General features: G+C 53.8%; 1 long non-coding RNA gene across 1 annotated transcript; it reads left to right on the top strand.

Annotated features, from left to right (window-relative positions):
- Window positions 1-1,330: 1,330 nt before the first annotated feature.
- LOC106510455 (uncharacterized) lies at window positions 1,331-10,229 on the top strand. The gene is made up of 4 exons (XR_014805278.1): window positions 1,331-1,428; window positions 4,969-5,046; window positions 5,388-5,587; window positions 7,554-10,229. It is a non-coding gene; the product is annotated as an uncharacterized LOC106510455 (long non-coding RNA).
- Window positions 10,230-20,019: the final 9,790 nt, after the last annotated feature.

Genomic DNA, 20,019 nt, shown 5'->3' with positions numbered 1-20,019 from the left:
CCCCAAGGGCTTTTCGCACTGGCTCGCAGTCACACCCGTCCGTAAGTCAAAGCAACGGGAGGGGATGAAGGGACAGAGGCGAGCGGGTGCAGGACAGACAGACACCTCCTGGCCCTGCTAATTGGACGGCTCTTCTCATCCCGGTCAGCTTCTGCGCTTTGTCTGAGCGGACGAGATAAGAGGGATGCTGGGGTTTCCTAACAAGCTGCCTGGCACGGCCACACGGTCACTTCGAAGGGACCAGCCTCTGCAGGAATCCTTGTCTGTTTGGCAGGAGAATCCACCCCCCCACCCCCCACCCCTGCCCCGGCATGAGGTCCCGAGGAAGGCTGGGGGTGCTTGCAGCCCCCTGAAATCTGGCTGAGGAGGCCGCCGAGAGTGGGGCTGCCTCAGCTCCTTTGCTGGGAAAGAGTGTCTCCTTCCAGCGGCTGCCCTGTGTGCTCATCAGAACGAGGAAAGCGCCGGCCGGCCGGTCACCTCCGAAGCCCCAGCAGCCCTCGCAGCACAAAAGATGCATCCGTGATCCAGGGCCAGGGACTCGTTTTAGTGCAGGCTTGGAAATTATCAACATCCAATCAAGCCACATACATTGTGTCCTTCTTCGTGTCTTTTCATCAGAAAGACTTGAAAAAACAAAACCAAAAACAAATGAGGATGTCTGAGCACTTAGGGTTTTTTTTTAATGTAGAGAAAGAATACCAAAAAGCAGCACGTCCACAAATTTGAAAATTCAAGCAAGAAAATGCCTACTTAAAAATGTTAAAGCCCCCAGATAACAGTCCAAACCAAACCGAACCTGTATCATTGATAACAGGTCCCCTCCATCCGAATATAAAAACGATTACATGTCGTATTGACATTCGGGTGAAATCTTTCCCTTATAAGGGGTCTGACATAAATAGTTTTTATTATGTAACTCTAAATGGAAGAAATACACACATTTCTTAAAGGTCCCAGCTGCTATTGTTATCATCTGAGACATAAAATTGGAATCCCAACTTCCAATATCAAATTTTAGCACAAACCCTATAAAATGTATCTTGTCAGAATGTGTCAGAACCGCTAAGCTCTTTGCAGCTGAACAGGCTGCAGCTGGTGCTTCGTCCTTAAGGCTGAGCATCAACTCTGTGTGTCCTCGGGGGCTGAGGCAGTAAATTGGTCGTTTTCCCCCTGCCTCTGGGCTGGCCCGGGAAGCCGCGGGGTTAGAGGCGCTTCGTCCCCGAGGCTGGTCTGGGTGACACGAGCCTGCGGGGCCGAGCCCGAGGCCTGGAGATAGGACCCGCCAGCAAGTATGCAAGGAATGTTTTTCTTCGGATTCTACCGAGGCGCACGGGCCATGGGGATCCTGTCTGCGGTGACAGCCCTAACATTTGCCAGAGCCCTGGACGCTGCTGCAGAAATGGCATTGCCCACCCGGAAAGTGAGAAGGTAACGTTTATTTTTGTATTTTTTTCTCTCTCTCCCGTATACAGACTGTAGAAAGACCACCAAGCGTGGGCCATTTTTTTTTTTCCACCATGATGTACAATTCACATTTGTTAATCAAAAAAAAAAGTGCCCGGGTCATCCACCACCTAGACTTTTTTTTTTTCCCTCTTCTTCTTAAACAGGAAACGGGTTTCAGATGTTTATATGTTAAAAAGTAAGGCTACTAATCTGTTTAGCCATTTACCAGACTCTGGCTACGTTTTAACGTTCAGACCTCATAGAATGACATTCGCTTTTATCCCTCTTGTTTAGAATTAAAAAAAAAAATGTTCAATAGTCACCTGCTTTTGGCGGGGGGGGGTGGTGCAATTCCAGTGGCGTTGAAAATAAATCAGTCTGGACGTTTAGTGAAACTGGGCTCCACGCAGTGACGGGACCATGGAGCGTGTTTGCGAATTCACTCCAGCAACTTGTTAAAAGGGACCATGAATGCACGTATTTTCATGGGTCTGTCTCCACAGCGGGTGTGCGGGGAGGCGTCTCACTCGGACGCAGAATAGTGATTCCCAGCACACACCGCGAAGAAGCAACAGCACACGCAAGGCTTTCAAACACTGGGTCGTTTTCTCTGGATCAGGGGGCTATTTTTTCCGCAGTCCTCCATGCGAGGCTGTGAGCCGTCTCAGGGAACAACTGTTTTCCAAGGGGGTTCGTGGTCATTTGAGAGGACTCCAACCTGAGGCTTGGAAATCAAGGGTTTTGTTTTATTGCTGCAAGTTTTTTCCTCACCCCAGGGCTGGTAATTTAAACAGTCGTGGCTCGTGAAAACATCTGCCGGTTTGGTGGGGCAAAATCAGTGAGCTCTTTCTACGGTGGGGACGTTTACATGTTTATAATCCGGGAGAAGGGAGTACACACAGGGGAGGTTTCCATGCTTTTTTTAAGTGAATTTGTTAGTTCTTCAAATCACGGGCTGAAAAGAATACCTTAGCCGAACGCGTAGATGCGGAAGGAATTGGGGCACTTGCTAAACCCAGATCCGACGCCTCGACTCGTCGCCCGCCCGCGTGTGACCAAATGCTCTGTGTCTGCAGATCGTGTAAGGAGGCCAAAGGATGGTTTTCCGAGGCATTTCGTCAAGGGGAGAGAAACGGCTGCTTGGAAATGAGCTCTTAGAGTCAGCCCGGCACTCACTCTCGGGATCAGTACCAGAGGTATTTGCACAAATGAAAACACAAAGACTCCTTCTCAACTGCCCTGCCGTCATCCTCGCCTCTCTCCCACATAAATGTGGTCCCCCTTTGGCAAAAATACATGTATTTTCTTTTTTATCAGAGTTATCAAAGATGGCTAGAGATAGGATGGGTACAAGCATAAAATGGGCTGTGCAATAAATGTCCACACTCTTTTAAAATCGGGGTGGGATGGGTGTGATAAGACAAAATTTAAAATACGTGCTTTTGACAAAAAAAAGAAAAACCCACCTTGATTTTGGGGGCATGTTTTACTTCGGCGTTTGGAGGAGACACGTCTACCTGGCCGGGGTGTTAGGGACACTCGGGGCCAACCCAGGTCGGAACAGTGACCCCAGCACCTGCACCTGGAAACGTGGGCAGAAATAACTAACAGAAGGTGCTTCTCACGTCAAGGAAGCATCTGCGAAGCGGCCCCTCCTGACACGAGCCCCCGGCAGAGGCCGGTCCGTGCGGGACGAATCCGCACTGACCCCCGGGCCGCTCCCCGACATGTGCCTGTGGTACCCGAGCCCCGGCTGCTCAGACAGCCGCGGGAAGCCCGGCTCAGTGTCTCCGCAGTGACCAAAAGGCCGGAGTGGCCGACAGGGGACCTGAGAGGGACAAGAGGTGCGCCCAGCGGCCGTTTCCCCCCCATTCCGGGCAGGGTGGGGATGCGGGGCTCAGAGCGTCCACCGCCCCTGCATGGGAACCACCGGACATGAACCACTTTGGACCAGTACTTAAAGAAAAAAAAAAAAAATATATATATATATATATATCTTTGTCCCCAGACTGTTAGGAACAGAAAAACCGCCAAAGTCTGCAAGTCCAGGGTAATCACCGTGTCAGCTCTGAGCTGAGATGTTTCCCAAACGAACACCTGGGCAGCGTAAATCACCCCGGAGGTAAACACTTCAGGCCTCGCGGGCCAGGCGGGGCGCACCCTCCCGCCGGCCGGTCCATAAACCAGGCACTGGCCCCTCGGGCAAGACCCCTCCCGGCCTGCGAGCACACCCCCGTACAGAGGTCGCCCAGATCCTCGGCGGAGGCGCTGGCTCCCTCCCCACGGCCACGGACCTGGGGCCGCTCTGGTCCGGGGGAGGCTGTCAGGTTTATGTCCTTATGAATGGCTTTACGACACCCAGTGAGGGGACCCGGGCTACCGGCTTCAAGGGGACTCTTCTCAAAGGCGGCTTGCAAGGACAAAGCCTGCGCAAGCTTTGTGCTTTCATATCACGCGAGCGAGAACGGCACAGCAGGAGTAGTGACAACCCAAAGATCGACACGAGACGCCCCCCACGATCTGGAGAAATCGGGGTGGCGCCCCCCCCGTGAAAACAGAGCAGATGAAGCTATTAAACTCTCCCCCCACTGTCTTCAAATCCCTGACTTTCACCGGATGACCATTTGGGGTGCGATGGCTATAAAACTCCCCGGTCGGGGCAGCAGATGACGGCAGAGCACAGCCCCTAAAGATCACCAGCTTGAGAATTTCTTTACATTCTGACGCTCTAACTTAAAAAAAAAATCCTCCTTATAATTATCGGGCCAGGAGGAGTCTTTTAAATAATATCCCCTGTCTTCAGCCAGACGGACGAGCAAATGTAAACATTATAAAAGCAGCCTTCAGTACAGGCTTTTTATGGCTCTGGTCCTGTCCACCCGCAGCACGAATTAGAGCCACAGAGAGAACCTGAGAGGAGTTATCCTGCCTCCAGGATCAACCTCGCACCAAAGAAAAATAACCCAGAGAAATTATCCTGCCGCCCAAAACGAAGCCAGGATCAAATGGTTGGTGATCAGAGCAAATGTTTAAATTGGAGAAGTCAGATCAAGCATTATTAAATAGAGCTTGTTTAATATGTCTCGGACAGAAAATGCCTTTTGAAGAGCGCTGTAAACCTGATATTAGGCATCAGGCTGGGTGCGCGAGCCGTGATTTAATCCGAGTGCATGGGCAGCGGTGTGCACAGAACACAAAGTAGGATGTCCTTCCTTCACCAAGCATGGTTTTCTCCACGTATAAAATGAAAGCAGAAAGGTTTTTAGTGGCTCCCGAAGACCGTTAATGCACGATAATAAATAGGAGACGACTGACCCACGTTTCAATGTTTATTCGGCAGATGAAGCTCAGCTTGGCCACCCCGGTGTCACGGGTGACGACTGAGGGGCCGAGGGCTCCCCGGGGGCGGCGGTGTTTTCCCACCGCAGTGCAGTGGGGCAGCAGCTGACCCGTGCTCCCCCCAAACCTAAAACCACTCGCTAATGAGTTTTACAATATTTACATTTTCCATTTTATTTATAGGACACCAGATGTCTACATGCAGAAGAAAAAAATCATTTGGAGTAGAAAAGCCCACCCCTTCCCCACACCCGATGCGTGGTAGGTATTTTTCGCCCCAAAGCCAGGCATGTACGTGTCCGCCCCCTCGGACCTGCGGTCTGCGCTCTCCTCGGGCCATCTGTCCCCGTGGCCGCCGGCACGTCTTTATTTCTGGGCCACATTTTCTCCTCCTGTGAAAAGGGAGGGAGCTGGTAACGCCAAGACGTGTCCCCACAGTGAGGCCCTGGGCACCTCTCGGGGACCACCCTGTTGCTTGCAGAGAACCTTACAGGATGGAGGGGCTGAGACTCAGCTCTGAGCAGACCTGAGAGCGGGTTCAGTGCCTTGGGGCCACAGCGTGAGCTCAGGGCTGCGGTCCTGAAATGCCTTTCTTCCCGCAGCCTTAACCTACTCGAGACTGTGTGTCACCTACATGGGAAAAGAATCGCGTGTTTCCGTGTGTGTGTACAACTGACTCACTTTGCTGTACACCTGAAACTAACACATTGTAAGCCAACTCCACTCCACAAAAGAAAAAGAAAGTGGTCTTAGACGATTCAGCCCACAGCAGGAGCAATCGAAAGATGCTTCGAAAACACAGGTTGGTGTTTTTATTCACTGTACTGTTTTCATTGTCAATTGACTCGGCGCCCAGACTGCACAGGGAACCACCACCAAGGGCCCCGTCTGATTTATCTCCCGAAAGCCTCCCGCAGACCCCTCCAGAAACCTCATTCCCCCGGGGCCCGGCTGGGACGTTCTCGCCCCTTTCCCAGCACAGACAGATGAGCGGGCTGCTTTCAGACACCAGCTCGACCCCCTCCAGGGACGCAGCACCAACCACACACAACGGCACGGGCAGCAAATGTCAGAGCCCACCAGATGGGGCAGCGCTGCCAGGGGCTCCCCGGGACACCCCATCACCTCCTTTCCTTCTGGAGGGGTTTCATCATCCCCCTTTCTTAGCAGACCCCCAAATACCCAGCATCCAGCCCAGGGGGATGTCGGCCCAGCAGGACGGCACTGAACTCCCCCAGTCCCGGTCCAGCCAGGAAGGAGAGCAGAGCGGAACTCGCCTCGGGAGGGAGGCTCTCAGTGTGGCCTGAAACCTGGGGTGGGGGGGGAGGCATGCGGGCAGTGGCCGCCTGTGCTCACGCACACCAGCGGGGGCTTCCAGGCAACGTGGGAGCAGTGCTGCTTTAGAAAAGCCTCACAGGGAGAGCGGCTGGGAAGCCTGGCCCTCATTCCCTCCGTGGCTGCAGCAACCTTACACCTCTGGAGCATCAAAGCCTGCACCGAAGGCCAGGAAGGGGGCGGTGTGGCAGGGCGGGATGTGTGGCCCGCCTGGGATGCGGGAAGAGGATGGAGAGGCAGGGGGAGGGGTGACAGATGGACGGGGGAGGGGGGAGGCAGAGAGGGCGGGAGCTGAGGAGGGAAGATAAGGGCGAGGGGGAGGCTGGGGGAGGTGGCAGGGGTCTTGCACCATTTGGCTCACTTCTGCTGGAGAGTCCCCGTCTCCCACTGTTCCCATCCCAAGCCCATCCCCCCCCGCCAGTGGTTGCCACCCTGAGTGTCCCTCCTGGTTCCCTCGGGCTCTGACAGCGCAGAGGCCCCAGAGACCAGGAGGATGTCAGGCAGGGCGTGGAATCAGCTTTGGCGCTTTTTACCTGCCCCCAGGTAGGAGGGTGCAGTCAAAGACTCAGGGCCCCTTAACTTCTAGATGCAAACTTTTTGTGTGAGTTTTCAGTGCACAGACTGGAGGCTTCAGGGGTTTGGTTGGTTTTGACACGCACACTCTGAAGACGCCTCGTCCGGGCGGCAGGCTTACTGCAGTGCAGGGACCACAGCATCCAGAAGCAAGAGTGGTCTCACCACCAGACACCCTGGGTGAGGTGTCCGGCTGGGTCTTGGTGAAACAAGGACACACCGAGTGTGGGGCGTATCTCCTAGACGCCCAAGCTGCCAGGTCCCCTGGGGAGGTTGCTCTGAAGGGAAGCGAAGGAGCCCCCCGCCCCTTAACCTGTCCCCCGACCCCCGCATTGGGCATCTCTGTCCAAACAGAGAACACGGCTGCACAGAAGAGCTTCCCAGCCAAGACCCTGATGCCCACCGGGATCCCTCTTGTCAGGGCGCAGCTTGCTTTCTTGGTAAATGTACTGAGACCAAACAAAGGCAGCAATTTAAAATCTTCTGGAAAAAAAAGCTCAAAAAAATTTTTTTTGACTGTGCTTGTTGCATGTGGAAGTCCCCTGGCCAGGGGTCAAATCCGAGCCACAGCAGGGACACAGGGACAACACTGGATCCTTAACACACCACGATGCAAGCGTGTTCCAAAAAACCTCAACTCTGGATGGCTCGAAACCTACATCCCACGTCCTTGTCTAAGAGAGCCGGATGTGCCGTTGGTCCCTCCCTTCCTTGTACGTTGCAAGTCTTATTAACGAGAGTTAACATAAATAAAGTTTCTAGAAACCCAGGTTCTGACTGGGGAAGCTCGCATGGCTTGATTCATTTCACCGTGGCAATGACCCTACAGGGCAGGTGTTACTTTTCTGCCCATTTTACAGATGGGGAAAGTGAGGCACGCAGCCCAGATGTGAACCCATCTGTAGAGGCTCTGCCAGTCGGACACGAGAGGCGAGGCTGGTGGTGCTGAACGGCAAGATGCGACTCTGCTGCTGAGGAGCCTTTCTGAGATGCGGCCCCGCCAGCTCTGCCGGTCTCTGCAAGTGGCCTTCCTGTCCTGCTTCCCTCTCCCTAGGCGGGAGTGTCCGTGGGTATTGCTGCCCACTCCCTCCTGCACCCGTTCCAGGGCCCAGCCCCGGGCTTCTGAACTGGGAGGAGCTGGGCTCTGCTGGTTCTCAGGGAAGAGCAGAGCCTTTTCTCGAAATGCCAAGCTGCTCTTTGCTGGGACAAACACTGGAGCTGACATGAGAGGCAAGCGGGGCAGGCTTGGGAAAGCAGCAGGACCCCTAGGACGGGGAGGACTCTCAGCTCCGGCTTCTCTACAAGGCGGTGGGAAGACATGTCATCCCCCACCCCCTCGACCCCTTCAGCAGAGACCTGATGGCGTCTGCGGAGACAGGGGCAGTGGTTTCTGCAGGGCCGAGCTCCCAGCAGCCCTGGGGTCCAGGGGCCCTGTCCCGGTTCTCCAAGGGTCCAGGAGACGTTGCCCTAGCCCCCCTCCCCAACTCCTCTGAGCCTTACCATCCTGCCAATCTCAGCTCTGGGAGGATTACAGGAGGCAAAGCTCCCTGCGTCTAAAGACCGGCCCAGAGCCTTCCAGAACCTTCCACAGAGTCATCACAATGAAAAGCAAAGAGCACGAGTGGGGCTCTCACCCATAAACATCCTCACGCCAACCAGAGCAGGAGGCACCACTGTGAACCCATTGTTCAGAGGCAAAGACCGAGGCATGGAGGGGTCATGAAATTTAACACAGGGCACACCTGGAGCTTTCAACAGCCTGAGATTTGAACCCTGGCTGCCAGCCTGAAGGGCCATTAACCATCAGCTTGTGCCGTCTCTCCAGGCGCTCAAGAGATGGGAGCGATGGTTATTACAGGGTTTTGGTCAAAGGTAATTGTTTTATCTCAAAGACACTTTTGAGGTCACTGCAGAGTCACAAGCAATTTTAAGGAAATCCCGCGGAGGGATCCCTGCACTTTCCTCCAGCTCATCCTAATGGGACACCTGGCACAGCTACAGAACAATGTCACCCCCGGAAAAGGCCACGGATCCAGCCCACCCATGGGACTCGTGCGAAGCGGCAAAAAGCAACGTGACGGGCTGCACGGGACACAGACCGTGTCTGCCCAACCTGTGCCCTCCGCCCTCCGCCTCTCACCCTCGTCCCTTTCTGCCTTCTGCTCAGCACTACCTGACACTGTATCTGGAGTTTATACGCCGCCCCCCCGCCGAAAAGTAACTTCCATGAGGTCAACGATCTTTGTCTACCGAGTTCGCAGAGGGAGCCCCAGCACCTAGAACAGTGCCTCGTGTATATGGCTTTAGTGTTTTTAAATGGATGCACGAATGCACGGTGATTTTTCAGAGAGCTATGCAAACTTTCCGAACTCCCTTTAAAAAATCTGCAGGAGTTCCCGTTGTAGCTCAGTAGTAAGGAACCTGATTAGTATCCTTGAGGACGCGGGTTCGACCTCTGGTCTCGCTCCGTGGGTTAAGGATCCTGCATTGCTATGGCTGTGGTGTAGCCCAGCAGCTGTAGCTCCCATTTAGCCCCCAGCCTGGGAACCTCCATGTGCTGCTGGTGTGGCCCTGAAGGAAAAAAGTCTGCAGAATGGGCCGAGTGCTCCCCACTACAGGGTATGGCGAGGTTCAGGCAACGCGATGCTGGTCGAGTGTCCCCACATGGGGTCCAGTGGGGTCATGGCACAACTGGCCAAGCTGTGCGTCCTTCCCAGATGCCCAGGGCAGCCCTCCCACCCCTGCATCTCCAGCCCTTCGGGAAGCTGCCGCCTGCCCTCCGGGGTCTCTGGGGTTTGTCTGCCCCTTAATGGCCTGTGATCTTTCAGCAGTTAAGAGCATCGCTAATAAGAGATTTAAGCACAGTTTGTGTCACTTGAAGGAGCCTGGGTTTCTGGAGGGTGGCGTGGGTCTTAAGGACTGAGTGTGAAGTCTCTGCTAATTGTGCTGACTTGAAATAATAAACAGCTTCACACCCTCCCTTGTTCTGGGGCCTAAAGCAAACCAAGCAGCCCCTCGCCTGCCCTCCCGGGCCGGGAGCAAGCGGTCATTAATGAGTGGGTGTTTCACCTCCAACTCGCAGGGGAGGCTCCCCGGAGTCATTCCAACCCACAGTACAGCCGCTAGGTTCCAGGTCTAAAACCCCGACTCCCGACCCACAAAACCAGAGAGTTTCCACAGCCCACACCTGCCTCCTGGGACGGCGGATCTGAACGTGGGATCTTTTGTGCGGAGATCCGAGCCGTGTACGGCCCTCCCATGGTCCGTCACCTTTCGCAATGGGCAGGGACTTAAAAACAAACATACGCGGATTTCTTGTGAAAACTAAGCACTACACCATGTTTACTATAAAACAAACCACTCATTATAGAAAAGTTATGAAAAATGGGAATGTTTAAGGAATAATTTATGAACGATAGTCCTGCCATCCTGGGAGTCACCGCTTTTTGTATTTTGCTGTATTTTATGTCTGTCTCTGTCTCGCTCTTTCCTCTTTGTCCCTATATCCTTTTCTCTATACTAAAGTCTGAAGTATGTAATTTTATTTATTTTTATTTTTTACTTTTTTAGGGCCATACCCACGGCATATGGAGGTTCCCAGGCTAGGGGTCTAATTGGAGCTGGAGCTGCAGGTCTACACCCCAGCTCACGGCAACGCCGGAGCCTTAACTCACTGAGCAAGCCCGGGGATCGAACCCGTGTCCTCATGGATGCTAGTTAGGTGTGTCGACCACTGAGCCACAACGGGAACTCCTGAATTTTATAATTTGAGATCTTATTTTTCTCCACACTATTTTATCATAAAACATTTTTATCTCTTTAAATATTCTTTGGGAACTTATATGGTTTAAAATTGAAAAAATCAAATCCTGTTGAGAAGAAGGCAAAGTCCAGAGAGGAAGGTGCTTCTGCCATTGACGAGAAAAGCCAGGACAGACACGCCATGAGGACGCGGTATGGGGTAGACCTCGTGGCCACCGCGCGTTTATTTAACCCATCCCCTGCTGGTGGGCACCTAGGTTGTTCCCGAATGCATTCACCTTTATGAACCAGGGTGTGGAGGTAGATCCTGAGACGCAAATCCCTGTGAACCTGCCTGTGTATTTCCTTCGGTAAGTTACCCAAAGGGAAGTTACAGATCAAAGGGTGTGGACAGGTCTAAGCTGCTGATGGGGGCTCACGGAACGCCCTCTGGTTCATCCACTGTTTCCCAGCGGCATGTGCGTGTGCAAACGTCTGGCTCACATGACTTTGACACCACGGAGCACTGAGACCTTGAAGTTTCTTTTGGGTTGCTGTTGCCAATTTAAGGAGCAAGGGGTTCTAGTCACCAGTTGGGTCCAAAACACCTGATTTCACAGCGTCCCACCTTCATTCAGACCCTGGGCTCGGAAGGGAGCGAGAACTCGCTAGGAGTTCCCCGGGGGAGCAGCCAGCGGATATTCCGCAAATGGAGAACCCAGGGACCCATTCTGGACCCATTCCCTCTGGGGGACTCGGGCCCGGGGGCCAGGACCACCTCTCTGGGCGGTTATCAGTCCCACTGTCTGCAGGGATTTGCTGGGAGGCCCGGGAACTGGGAGCAGCAAAGGGCAGGCGGATGTCTGATGAGACTCGAAGGTGGGAACGGGTTGAAAGAAGCTCGAGATAAGGAGCCTGCCCCTTTAAAGAGCAAATGGTCCTGGGGGAGGGCTTCTGGAGGCTGCAGGGCCCCCTGCCCCCCCGCAGGTGGAGGCATGTGGAGCCGCTGGCGCCCCCACCACAGCCCAGCCCAGCCCCATGCCTGACACCTCATCCATTACTGGCTGTTCCCTGGCCTGGATGACACAGCCCTGCCTGTCCTGTAAGATCCGGGACACAGCACAAGAGGGGCTGGTGGGTGGCACTGAGCCCTCCTGCTCCACCTCACAGAGGACATCTGCAATTCCAGAGCCAATTACCTAACCCACGGCCCCAGGCTGTCTGGGCTCATTTTGGACTTTTTTAAAAATATTGAGGTGAAATGAACATACCATAAAACGAACCACTGGAAGTGTACAAATCAGCGGCATTTTGCACGTTCCCCATGCTGAGGACGCATTGCCTCTGACTCCAGAGTATCTCTGTCACCCTGAAGAAAGGCCAGATCCCCTCCCCTCAGCCTTGCACAACCACAAATTCACTCTCCATCCCGGTACATGTGTCTATTCTGGACAATTCATGTAACTGGAATCCTACACGACAGAATCCTTTTGTGTCTGGCTTCTTTCACTCCGCATACACTTTCCCAGGTTTATCCGTTGTGTAGCCCACATCATCACGTCCTTCCTTTTCATGGCTAAGTAATATTCCACTCAATCTCTCTTTCCAGAGCTGCAGTCCTGCCTTCTTGATCTGCACGATGATTGCAGTGTGGACAGTGGGGAACGGCGGTGCTGAGAGGTGTTCCACCCACAGCTCTCCATGTAAGACCCCCAGCAGACCGAGGCCCCCTCCCCCATCTCCAGGCATCACGCCCCCTCTCCTGGGCATTTCCTCATTTAGAGAACATGGCTGTTGAGAGCCCAGGGCAGGGCCCCCATGGCACTCTATAACGAGTGGGCAGAAAGTCAGGGCATGGGGGGGGGGCGGTGACTGTAAGAGGCATCCTGGGTTTGGGGCCCCCTAAGCTGATGCCTTAACTCATCATAATTTGAGATCTATGATCTTTCACCGCTCTATGTAGCTACAAACATGTGAAATGCACTCTTAGAGCCACAACCAACTACGACGGAAAAGAGGCTTTTAACGCACACAGAAATGCCCAAAGGCGGGACACTGAACGAGGCTGGTTCTGATGTCACCTCCAATTGACACGCTGGTGTGTCCAGGGGCAGCCTCTGTCCCGAGCTGACAGCTGTCCAGGAGGGAGTGGACGTGGCCACCTCCACAGCCAGGTGGGCTCTGGGTATAACCTTTCAGGGACTAAAGAAAGGCAGTAATTTACTGAGAAAAGGCCTTTGGGGGGCCACCTCTGGCACTGAGGTCTGGGGACTTATGGGACAAAAGCAGCAGCATCCCTCATCTGCCGCGACATCATCCTGTCTCTATCGCCCTAATGGGAGCAGGACTCTGCAGGTCAATGTGCCAGGTCCCCTCTCCCCCGCATGCAGCCCCGCTCTCCTGGGACAGTGATGGGGAGGGGAGGGCTGCAGAGCAGGGGGAGGTGAGGGAGCGGAGGTGGAGGGAGGGGTCCAAGGGAGAGGAGGGAGGGCTGCGGGGCAGGGGGACGTGGGGCCGCTCTTCCCCCAGCTGTCCCGTAGTCAGGCCATGGCATCAGCCAGACAGCCCTTGGGAGCCCAGACTCCGCCTCACACGGACTGCAAGGCTGGGACATGGCCTCTGCAGGTCCAGGATGGGAGACCAGGCAGGTGGACCACGGAGAGGACAGGACACTCCCTGACCGTGGCCAGAGTCTGCCTCTGACCACACCCTTCCCCACCTGCTGTGATCTCAGGCAAGTCTCCACCTCTCCAAGGGGTACCTTTTTTGTCATTTTAGGACTGCACCCATAGCACATGGAGGTTCCCAGGCTAGGGGTCGAATCGGAGCTGAAGCTGCTGGCCTCCACCACAGCCACAGCAACTCGGGATCTGAGTGCGTCTGCGACCCACACCACAGCTCACGGCAACGCCAGATCCTTAACCCACTGAGCAAGGCCAGGGATCGAACCCACAGCCTCATGGTTCCTAGTCGGATTTGTTAACCACTGCGCCACGAAGGAAACTCCCCAAAGGGTATGTTTTTATCTGTAAGATGACCAGGAGGAATTTTTGCCTTACAAGGTCATGAGATGAAACGAAGCAAGGAGGGCAAATGCTTCTGGAGAAGCATAAATTATTGTGCGTCTGTGCAAGAGGGAGTTTAGGCGGATGTGCAAGAGAAAGGGAATTCCCACGGCTTATGTAATTTAAATTCTTCTAATGACCAGGTTCAAACAGATACAAAAGGGAACAGGTTGAACTGATTCCTTAAAATAGCTTAACCCAATAGATCTAAAATACATCATCCTGCAATTAAGATAAAATTATCGGGACATTTACTGCTCTTTCATATGAATTATTCAAGACATGGCAGGTGCCTCAAAGGGATAGCACATCTCAGGGCCTACCATCCACGGCTCCAGAGCTCGGTCCCCAGGTGTGGCGGGGTCACCCTCCTGGGCCCTGCAGGTGTAGCTCAGTCAATGCTGAGGCCCAGGAGAGACCCACTCCCTCGGGCAGGCTCCCCCACTAGTTTGATGGGGCTGGAGATTCCACCAAGTCCTGGGTGAAGCTTCTGTGGCTCCTTAGCTGCCCCAAGCGGTGGCTTCCTGGGGTGGAGAGGGCACCACAGTGGCCATCAGGCAGGCTGGCCTTAAGCTTTGTTACGTCCATACCCTCAGGATGTTTTATATCTGGGGAGGGAGTGAATGTAAAAACCCGCCTGTGTGTAAACAAGATGTGTGACACGTTTTAGCGACAGGCACGTTCCCTGCCATGTTATGTGGAAGAGCAGACAGATGTGAAACAGCCCAAATGTCCCATGATAGGGACCCGAGGCATCAGTGAAGTGATCACGGAAATGGGTCACACCAAGGGAATGGGTGACCCGCACAAGGGTGGGTCAGAGGCCGGGTGCGGGAGAAGCCGGACTGGGGTGTCTGGGCGGGGGAGAAAGGTGAGCGCATTCTGCATTTCAAAAAACAACATCTGGACAGCTACTCACCAGAATGTTAGCTGGTTATGACTGGCTGGTGCCATGGGGTGGGTGTTGCTTTCCTTCTTTAATTTCCCCACAACGAGCACGTGTCAGTTGAGGAATGAGAACTTCCCAAAAGTAACACCTTGGGATGGTAAGAAACGGGCCTCAGTTTGGGGCACCCGGATGGAAAGGAGCTTGGGTAGAGGGATGCCGCTCTGAGATGCCACAGCCCTTGGGGTCTGAAACCTGCTTCCGACCCACCTGGACCTGTGAGGGCTCCCCTGGGTGCCCTATCCCTGCTGGATCACGAGCAAAGTCAGGGAAGAGAAAACGTATTGACTGAGCTTCTCTGAGACGCCTGGCGCTGCTCAGGACACAGCTGCGCCTCCGTCTTTACCTCACAGATGGAGACCCTGAAGCTCGGGGAGGGGCAGGCACCTGCCCAGGGGCCCTCAGCCGCCGAGTGGAGGCGGCAGGAGACCAGCGATGACGGTGACCCAGGCAGGCTGTACTCATATAAGCATGGAACTAACGCATCGCTGTTCATTTCACCCTCCGACTGCTCTAGAAGGCAAGGCACCCTCCCCAAGCCCAGGTTACAGGTGACGAACTAAGCACAGTGAGGGCTGTGTACCTGCTGGGGCCCAGGCTCCTAGGAGACGATGGTCCCTGGACAACCCACTCTGGGCCACAAGCCCCACCTTCTCACGACACAGACCACGCTCCTCCCCCTGCATCACATCTCTGGCTCCTCGCAGGTGGACTCCATCCAGACCTGTGACTTTTCTGCACCTCCTCATGGTGCCCAGCACTGTGGGCACCCAGGAAATACCCCAGGGGTGCCCAGGGATGGACGGTCCCTCCATGCCATCACTGACCTCCAGCGTCAGTGCTGTGCTTCTGGCTCTGAATGAAATCAGAGCCGTCTCTGGATCAGGATCGGAGGAGCCATAAAAGGAGAGGTGGGAACAGAAAAGAAACACCTGTCTGCGTGGCGGCTGCGGGAGAGGGTGGGCGTAGGGGCGGGCGCAGGAGAGGGGCTGTTCCGTTGATGCCCAGGCGCAAGCTGAGCCTGGCTCTTCGCGGGAAGCCCACGCGGGAGCCCAGACTTCTGCCTTGGTTTGTTCCTTCTTGTTCTCTCATTAGCATCTGGGGTCCCCCTGCAGCGGCCCAGGATGCCCAGTTAAAAGGAACGATAGGACAGCTGACACCGTCAGACCTGCCAGGGTGTCCCCATGTCACAGATGACCACCCAAGGCTGGGGCTGCTCAAGCACACGCAGACCCCTTGCCATGCGACTCGGCTGCCTGCCTGCCAAGGAGCAGAGGCCCCGGAGGGAGGGAACGCCTCCCGATTTAAGGAGAAGCCCTGGGGGCTGAAGACTGGCCCCCCTGGACATTTTGATCTGCTCTGCTGGGTCTGGGTGGGCACCAGAGCCTTCGTTTGTTTGCTGGTTTTTTTTAATTGCTCCTGTTGATTCTGCTGAGCAGGTGGAAAAGCTTGGCCCTAAGCCATCACCACTCAAAGTGAGGTCCCTGTACCTGCCATGCAGTGTCCCTCAGGGGCCTGTCGGGAGGGCCTGCCTGTCAACATCCTGAAATTCATAACTGTTGAACAAGGGCCCCCGTTATCAGCCCGCCCCGCCCACAGGCCAGGCTGCTGACTCAAGTACCCCGAGCCGTGGCGGGCTTTCTGGATGCTTGTAAAATACAGATTGCTGCTTGTGCCACTCGGATTATATAACACGAGCAAATCAATCCAAATGAATAAACACAGGGCCGAGAATCAAAACCAGCCACAGCGGGAAGCCTGGCAAGTGACGAACCAGCTGCAGCGGGACAGGAGAGGCCAGGGCAGGGCTAGACCTGGCAGCCTGAGCTTCACCCAAGGCCTGACTGCCATCACAGTCACGGCTGCTGTGGGAGGGCTGAGGGCTGTGTGCCCTCCTGACTCTTCTCCCTGCGCCCCCCGCCCCCCACCACACACCCACTTCTGCTCTCGCAGCTTCCCTGTTACCTGTGACCATCTGTGGGGATTGAAAGGTGGCCCCCAATGATCCGTCCACACCCTGGTCCTCAGACCCTGGGGACGGGACCTTTTTTGGACGAGGGGTCTGTTAACCCCTTCCTCTATCTACCTGCTTTAGACTGGGAGGCACGCAGGCTCCAGCACATACGGGGGAAAAAAAGCCTACCTTTTCTTACTCTCCTCGCCCCATTTTATGATTTTGGTGTCCTGCAAGCTCATCTTTCTGCCCCTGGTTATCACAGCTTTTGAGTGTTTGATGTTTTAAAAAGTCTATTTACTGGCAAATGATGCAACTGACAAGGGCTTAATCTCCAAAATATACAAACAACTCATACAACTCAACAACAACAAAAAACAACCCAACTGAAAAATGGGCAGAAGACCTAAACAGACGTTTCTCCAAAGAAGACGTGTGGACAGCCAATAGGCACATGAAAAAAAATGCCCAGCATCACTAATTGTTAGAGAAATGCAAATCCAAACTACTGTGAGGTCCCACCTCATACCAGTCAGAATGGTCACCACTCATAAGTCTACAAATAACAAAGGCTGGAGAGGGTGTGGAGAAAAGGGAACCCTCCCACACTCTTGGTGGGAGTGTAAATTGGTACATCCACTATGGAAAATGGTATGGAGGTACCTTAGAAAATATAGCACTAAATACAGAACTACCATATGATCCAGAACGCCTACTCCTGGGCATATATCCAGACAAAACTACAATTCAAAAAGATATACGCACCCCTATGTTCATAGCAGCACAATTCACAATAGCCCAGACATGGAAACAACCTAAATGTCCATTGATAGATGAATGGGTTAAGATGATGTGGTACATATATGCCAGGGAATACTACTCAGCCATAAAAAAGAACAAAAGTGTGCCACTTGCAGCAACACGGATCTAACTAGAGAGTCTCGTACTTCGTGAAGTGGGTCAGAAAGAGAAAGACACGTACCATCTGATATCATTTATATGTGGAATCTGAACTATGGCAAAATGAACCTATCTATAGAACAGACACAGACTCACAGGCATGGAGAACAGACCTGTGGCGGCCAGGGAGGCGGGGGAGGGAGTGGGATGGACTGGGAGTTTGGGGTTAATAGATGCAAACGCTGACATTTAGAATGGACATGCAGTGAGCTCTTGTACGGCCCGGGGAACTATATCCAGTCTCTTGTGCTAGAACATGATGGAAGATAATATGAGAAAAAGAACGTATGTATACGTATGCCTGGCTCAGGTTGCGGTACAGCAGAATCGGATACAACGTTGTGAAGCAACTATACTTTAGCAACCAAAACGTTTTAATCTGTGCAGGCTTATTTAAGTGATTGACTCGCCAAGTGCGATTTTCCTCTTTCCTACCGATTTTTGTTTCTCTTCTCTATAGAGTGTTTTGGGGATAGGTTTGGTAGGGCGGTATTCTTTTATTTTTGGCTGGTCTGAGAAATGCTTTTCTCTCTCCTTCTTTTCTAAATGATAATATTGGGGGGAGAATATCCTAGGTTGCAGATGGTTCCCTGTAAAGACGCTGAATGCATCATGCACCTCCCTTCTGGCCGGGAGCCTGCTGTGGGGAAATCAGCAGAGAGCCCCATGGGGCTTCCCTTGTCATTAATTCTTTGTTTTTCTCTTGCTGCTGTAGGATCCCCTCTTTAACTGTTGCCAGTTTTCTTACAGGGTGTCTTGGTGTGGGTCTGTTTAGGTTCCTCTCACTGGAGACTCTGCTTCCTGTATCTGCACATAGCTTTCCTCCTCTAGGCCGACAGAGTTTTCAGCCATAACTTCTTCAATCGCACCTGCAACCTGCTTCTCTTTTCCTCCTCCCGGGATCCCCGTTATGCGTAGACTGGCACACTTGTAGTATCCCCTAGGTCCTTAGAGCACGTTCATGTCCCCCCTTTGGCTGGCTGGCTGCTCTTCCTGAGTCTCTCTTCCAGGTCGTGTATTTGCTTTTCGGCATTCATTCTGCTCTTCATTGCTGTTAGCTTAGCTTTCATCTCAGTGAATGAACTAATTGTTCTTGATGTCTCTTTATATTCTCTAGTTGCTTTTTACGGTAATCTGCATTTTATCAACAGCCCCTCGTAATTCCTGTAATTCCTTCGATATTTTCATGATCTCCTTTCTGAACTTGGTGTCTCTCACACTGAAGGGGTCTGTGGCATTGTCCTTTGGGGGGAATTCTCTTGCGCTTTTAATTGGGGGGGCTTCCTCTGCTTCTTCGTTTTAGTTACATTTCTCTTACTCTATGAGTTTAGGAGAAACAATTACCTACTGTGATCCTGGAGGGCTATTTTTATGTGGGAGCACCCCTGTGCCACCCGTGTGGGTTTACTATTTTGGGTGCGAGGGCTGTTTTCAGCAGAGAGACCTGCTGTCTCTTCCCTCAGCGTGTGCTGGACGTTCTTCCCTTGACAGGCGTGGGAGTGACACCGTGGTGACCACAGCCTGTGCTGGATATCGAGGGGGGTCCTTCTATTAGCTCTGTGGTTGTCACTGCCCTGGCAGGGGCAGGGTCTGCTCCCTCGTTGTTGGCAGAGGAGCCCCCAGATCTGTTTCTGAGCTGCAGTGTGAATTAGGTGGGACAGGAGCCCTCCCGCTGGGAGAGGAGCCTCTGAGCTGTACACCAGGACTGTGCTCTGTAGTGTCACCCGCCACGTGCTGTGTGGGCTCACCAAACACACTTGTTGGCACTGCCCTCAGCGCACCTCCACTGTGGGAATGCAGGCAACTGGCCCTGGTGTCCCCCAGGCAGTATGTTCACAAAGCCACCAGCACAGAACCTTGGGCGCCAATCCACTGAAGTCAGGTACCGGGATGGCGGTAGTGATGCAAGGAGACCCACCGTGGGAGCTATGGAAACAGCCCAGACTCTGGCCCTGGCCTTGTGTGCACACTCCCCCAAAGCCCACGGCTGCTAAGGCCAGACCCACCCCAGCCACTGGAGCGCCTGCTGTCCGGCTCCCAAGAAATGCTGCCTCCCTTCACGCGCCCTTGGCAATGTCCCTCCTATGGCTTCTTCCGCGCACACCCCAGTGGCAGCCTGTACTGAGACAGGAGGGAAGGGGCAGCCCTTCAAAAGAATGACCCACCCTTGAGGACATGACATAAACTGGTTAGAACCGATGAAGCCCAAGACGGTGGAAGACTTGACTGCCTCGGACCCCTGAGCCTCATTACACACTCACTGTAACAAACACATCGGCTAAATGACACGCCACAGGCGCCACGACAGTTCCAAGGCCAATATCAAAAGGCCAAAAAGCGGGTGGTGGCCCAAGTCCTGGAACCCCACCCCACTTCCTTCCCCCAAATATTTGGAATAACCCTCCCACTCCTGAGGCCATGAAATTACTCAGGCCGGAAAATTAACCACCCCAATTTCGGGCCGCTCTCGTCTTTTGAGACGGACCGCGTCCTCTACGTCCGTCTCTCCCGTTACATCTACCTTCCCCATCACTTCGCCTCTCCCGGAATTCCTTCTCTGCTGAGACACAAAGAACCTGAGCCTCGTTAGCTCCCGACAGCAGGTGTGTGATTTCAATCAGAGGCGGTGGGTTTGCGGCCCGGTCTGTGGGGTTCCCACG

This window comes from Sus scrofa, chromosome 6 (genome assembly GCF_054392235.1).
Source record: "Sus scrofa isolate SSC_HxYL_T2T_F1_AM1 chromosome 6, Sscrofa_HxYL_maternal_Yorkshire_Landrace_v2.0, whole genome shotgun sequence".
NCBI classification, from domain to species: Eukaryota; Metazoa; Chordata; class Mammalia; order Artiodactyla; family Suidae; genus Sus; species Sus scrofa.
The sequence above is the reverse complement of the archived record's forward strand: the minus strand, read 5'-3'. Positions and strand labels throughout refer to the sequence as shown.